At 45.0% G+C, this 5473-nt stretch overlaps 1 non-coding gene across 1 annotated transcript; it reads right to left on the bottom strand.

The window, feature by feature from the left end:
• Positions 1-5158: 5158 nt before the first annotated feature.
• On the bottom strand, positions 5159-5232 carry TRNAN-GUU. The gene has a single exon. It is a non-coding gene; the product is annotated as a tRNA-Asn (tRNA).
• Positions 5233-5473: the final 241 nt, after the last annotated feature.

Here is a 5473-nt window from a genome sequence, read left to right as displayed (position 1 = left end):
GGTGTAGATATGCTCACCCTGCCTCTTTTTCCTGGGGAAAAGGTACTAAACCAAACGAGTGAGAAGATACAAGGAACACAAAACATCTTTGTCTCATATGGGGGTTGTCTGCAACCACTGCTGAGATTCAATGGCCGCTTGTTAGTAAAGCCCTTGCAGTGAAAATCATCCCCAAAGTGGAGGACAGGAGGGTTATGACCCCTTAACTGACATCCTGCCTTTTCCTGTGGATGCAACGTTTGAGTTAGGGGAAGCTTTCCATCTTCATAACCCGCTCAAGATTTATGGCACTGCTGCTGCAGTAGTGAAGTTTCATACTGTCCCTAGCAGAAAAAGCAGACTGAGATGCTGTATAATCTCCTTAAATGCAACCAAGGGCTTTGGAAATTACTGGCAGTTGAAAAATTGTACTTCTCCTGAGGGCAAGTATGGCAGGAGCCAGGGACAGCAGCATACAGGGCAGTTAATGCCTTGTGGGTTTGGTGTCTATGAGACGCCTGTGCCTTTTGGAGATATTTCAGAGACAGGAAAATATGGATATTTTTCTATTCACTTTGTGGGCTGTGCCATGGCAGGCTGGTATAGCTTGGCCAGTTGCCCTTTTGGACTATATCAGAGCCTGGCGCTGAATATGGTTTGGTCATATGGGTTGTCTTCTGCTTATTTAAACTTTTTGGCAATGGGCCACTTAGCAGGTATCTGTTCTTCAAGGGTAAGGCTTCCTGCAGCGTGCCTCTTCCTCTGAGGAGCAGCAGGGACTCCTGTGTTCTTGTGCCTGGTCCGTAGGGTCAGCAGGGAGAGCTTGCTCAGGAGGGCACAGAATCCATCTGGGGTGCGTTGGAAATGACCTAGACATGGACTATGTTGACTGGTAGTCTGGAGCTGGAATATTATTTCAGCCCTGTGATTTCATTTGTAGTGGCCTGATATAGTTTTAGGCTTATATTATAAATCTAATTTCTCTGATAGTAAAACTCTCAAACAAGGTTTCTTTCAGCTCTTACAAGTCCAAGTATTCTCAACTATTTATCATTGTCTCTTCTGGGTCATTGACATTTTTCTGTGTTATTTTGACCATTTTTCAAAATGAGATAGGAAAATGGGTAATGGTTTTAAACAAAAAGAGGGTAGATTTAGCCTATGTATAGACAGATAAGAAATTTTTAACAATAAGAGTGGTGAAACACTGGAACAGGCTGCCCAGAGAGGTGGTAGATGTCCCATCCCTGGAAACATTCAAGATCAGGTTGGATTGAGCTTTAAGCAATCTAGTTGAAGACATCCCTGGTGATTGCAAGGCTGTTGGACTAGACGATCTTTAAAGGTCCCTTCCAACCCAAACCATTCTGTGATTCTATGATTGTATGCGTGTCAGTGAAATATTTGGAGGAGTTAAAAAACAAATGGCACTCCCTCAACCCACTCCCAAATGTATAATCACAATAATTAATCTTCAGTTAATCCTTGAAAAATATTTGGGGGCCTTAAAAAAATTACTAAAACTTTTACAAAAACACGTCATTCAAATTTAGTTTAAAATTGCTTAATAGCCTCTTTTCTTAAGCCTTGCAACACCAAAACCTTCTTACAGTCAGGTTTTTTAAAAATAGCTTAATTCCAGAAGAGGGAGAAAGGTGAAAGGAGCAGGGGAGTGGAATGCATTTTCCCCTGGGGCACCTCTGGAGAGTGGCACTGGTGGGAGCCTGTCCATAGCATGCGTGACAGTACACGTGTTGCTGGTGGGTGAAGTTTAAGTGAGATCCTGAGTCTTTCAGCACCTTTAGATTTAATATTTATTTCTGTTTATGCACATATGTGTAGGTGTAAAAAAGTCAGGGGTTTGGCTTAGCTCCTTTGAGGATAGCTACAAGTGCTAATGTGAAATCTCTGCAGCTTCAATAGGGCTTGATTTCTCACTGAGGAAAAGCTGAGGTGATTTAGGGAAGTCCATGTATGGCTTCTGCATATTTTTGTCGTGGAGTGGCTGCAGGTCATCCCTGCTGACAACCTCTGCGATGCCCGTCTGTCTCTAGGAGCAGTGAACTTAAAGACTGAACTTTGGCAGAGCAATGGATGCTCTAAGGGCAGCAGGAAAAACTACAGGGTTTAGTCTGTCTGCAGGAAAGGTGGGTGGAGAAAGCCTCAAACAACATGTCTTTTTCAAGGGGTTTGAAAAGACACTTCATGGACTGGAAGGAAGCAGCAGCGACTCGTCTTCTGCATTTGGGAAAGTCAGGTGAGGGAGAGGAGAACGCAGAACTTGAACCTCAGGGAAGGAATCCTGAAAACAAGAATGCTCTGGGAAAGCTGTCAGGGCCAGCACTTATCCTGCTATGATCTGGCTGGATCTGAGGCCGTTTCACGTGGCATTGGTCCCCGTGAGCTGAGGCACAGCCCCAGCGCCCAGCCGCAGGGCAGGCAGCACCCAGGCACGGGCCTGTTCTGGGAGCACTGCCTGGCACTGGTAGCCAGCAGGGCTGCCCTCGGCTATTTGTATTATGGCCGTGCCCAAAGTGTTTTAAAAAGGCTGGAGGAAAGCAACGCTGCTGTCTGACAGAGCCCCTGTAATGAGAGAAGGACTCGAGGAGGGGCAAGTGTGCACAGATCTGATCAGCAACTGCTTCTCCAAAGAGGGGACACAGTGGTCTGGTAGAGATGCCTGATGGTGGTGAAGAGGAGGAGGAGGGGTGGTGGAGAAGATGAAAACGTGGCAAAAGCTGTGGAGAGAGCCTTGATGATCCTGGTTGAATGCTGCCTCAGAAACTCCTGCATCTTGTGCTGAAGAGTTTGGAATTCATCCAGCTTCATTCCACTGAACCTTGAAAGACTCCATATTTCAATTTTGTCCTGGTTGAAGTTTAGGAATGGTTCTAATGCTGTACAGTAGCCTAATCTTTAGTCTGGTGTCTTCTGAGAAAGGCTCACTTTTCCACCTTCTAGGAAGAAGCCAGTAGTACTTCTTCAGCAGGGCAATTTCAGATATTGAGTACAACATTAACTCAAGTTTACTCTTTTTTCCTTAAGGGATAAAATTAGTAGGGCCCTAACACTGGATAATCTACTATACACATAAGACAAGCTTTCAGGTTGCTCTAATTACCAATGCCCAACTACATAAAAAAACCAACTCACCAGGAAATACAAATCCTGTGTAGATTTGACAGCTGAGAAGGGAAGGAGGATATAACATACAGGTCTATCAGCTATAAGTTCCAGGCATGTAAGCTGTTTTAAATAGTAAATTGTGATAGAATTGTTAAAGTTAGCAAGGAAAAATCTGTCTCTCTGGTCACTGCATGGTTTTGTGGTGAAACATTTAAAGTTAAAATGGCCAAGCCTCTTCTCGGGCTACTTCTTCCCTAGGAATTTTATTAAAATAGGCTTTGATCAGGTAACAGTTTTATATCTCACTTAATACTGGGTTGAATATAGAGTAGTAACAATCTCCTCAGACAGATTGAATCATACTGCAAGTGAAGCGTGCCAGGTTTCATTAAAAGAAAACAATATCTTTTGTTTGGGTTTACAGTATTCAGAGTAACTAGAAGTGCTGTGAGTAAACATTCTTGAAGCTTTATTGTAACATGGCACTTGAAACTCACCTTGGATCTCATGACTCAGCTCTGCTGGGAATACAGCACCCCTTGGCAAGTTTAGGAGTCTGAATCCCAGAATATTTGCAACCAAAGGCAAAAGACCTGGACTAAGAGGCAAAACTGAAGCAATACCTCCCTTGATTCCCATCAGAGTCTTGAGTTTTTCATGTTTGACTTTAGTTCAGAAGACCTTTGTCTTGCAGGAGTACCTGCAAATGCAAATATTGTTTGGCAATGTTTAGGTCTTGTGGATTTAATGGCCAAATAAATACATGCCTGAACACCTGCAAGTATTGCCTGCTTGGCTTTGTGAAACTGAAAACAGCTCACTGGGAGACGGCATGAGCACATCGTTAGCATTAATAGTTAATTGTTACTATTAATATTAAATCACACAAAGAACGGGTGACTTGGTGACTTTGGTTTGTAATTAAGCTAATCACAGAGGCAGCAGAGACCTCCTGTCTTAGCCAGGACTGCTGCTTTAACTCCCAATAGTAGCCTGCACCAACAGAGCAAATCCTTGCCTTGGCATGCAGTGCTCCATACAGCATCACATGCTTTGGGGTTTCCCTGGAGTGCTGAGTGGCCAGGGTAGGATGCTACACTACATGTTCCTCTTCAACAGGTTAGTCTGCAGGCCTGCTGTAAAGCTAAATAATTTAGTTATTGCCAAACAACTGGATACTTAAAAACCCTGACATAAATAAATTGTGCAACCTATACAGGCTAAGCCTTAAAAATGTTTTCTTCTTCTATTTTTAAGTCTTTTTCTTGCAGCTGAAGTTCTCAGCCATTATTAATTGCAGTAATTTTTAATAGTCAGTTCTATTCTACATCCTTTGACTCCATTAACTGTTTAACTCCCTCATGAGCTTTGGTGTCAATCATACTAATGAGAAATACTTAGCAAATAAAAAGCAGGAAATTTAGAGAGAGAGAAGAGACTAGACATTGCAGTTGGTTGGGAACATCTTCACACCTCGTTAGCAAGATTGTCAGTGACACACATTTCTGTAGGGGAGGGAGGGTTGCAAGGTGCAGCTGAAAGCAGTCTGAGGAACATCAGAGGAAAACTGCATTGGCTGAAGTTTCGAACAGCAGCTCTAGGTTGCCTGTCTCCTGGAAGACTTTTGAAGTGCAGATTAACTAACTCCAGATGATGGGGGAAAAAAAAAACAAACCAAACCTCTGTGAAGCAAAACAAAAGCTCTGGGCCCTCAGCCACTTCAGGGAGTTGTTTTTGTGCCTGGGAAGAATCCTGCACCCATTCAGCTCCTCTGAAGCACCCCAACCACCCACGCCCCCTCGCTTTCCCTTTACACAAGAGATTCTTCAAATTCTTTAGGTTGTTGTCTGTCTGTCTCTTCCCTGTTGCTGCATCTGGAATATCACCACCGATTTTTTCTCATCGGTCTGCTTGGGGAGAAGAGGATGGGGGGGGATTCCCGTGCTCTTCCTGGAGAAGAGAAGAGGGGTTCGGGGAAGGTTAAAGGCCCTCCTTATTGTAAACTAAAATCCTGAAAGCTGCACAGCCTCTCCGGCTATGCACTGGAGCAGGACGTCCCTGGGTGGGCTCGAACCACCAACCTTTCGGTTAACAGCCGAACGCGCTAACCGATTGCGCCACAGAGACGCTGGAAATGGGCTGAAAATACCAAAAAACGGTGCCAAGGTCCAATTTGATTCATTTTTCAAATCCAGGCAGCGCTACCTGCTCGCTCCCGCCGGGGCTCGGTGACGTGTGGGGCGGGTTCCTGCTCGCGCCCCGGTGGCGGCTCCTCAGGGTGTCCCAGCAGTGCCTCCCCAGACCTGCCCACCGGGCAGGGCCTCGGCTGCGGCGTGGCGACCAGCTCTCGCTTCCCAGCCCGCCGAGG

Source organism: Merops nubicus, unplaced genomic scaffold, assembly GCF_000691845.1.
Source record: "Merops nubicus isolate BGI_N331 unplaced genomic scaffold, ASM69184v1 scaffold3909, whole genome shotgun sequence".
Lineage (NCBI taxonomy): Eukaryota > Metazoa > Chordata > Aves > Coraciiformes > Meropidae > Merops > Merops nubicus.
The sequence above is the reverse complement of the archived record's forward strand: the minus strand, read 5'-3'. Positions and strand labels throughout refer to the sequence as shown.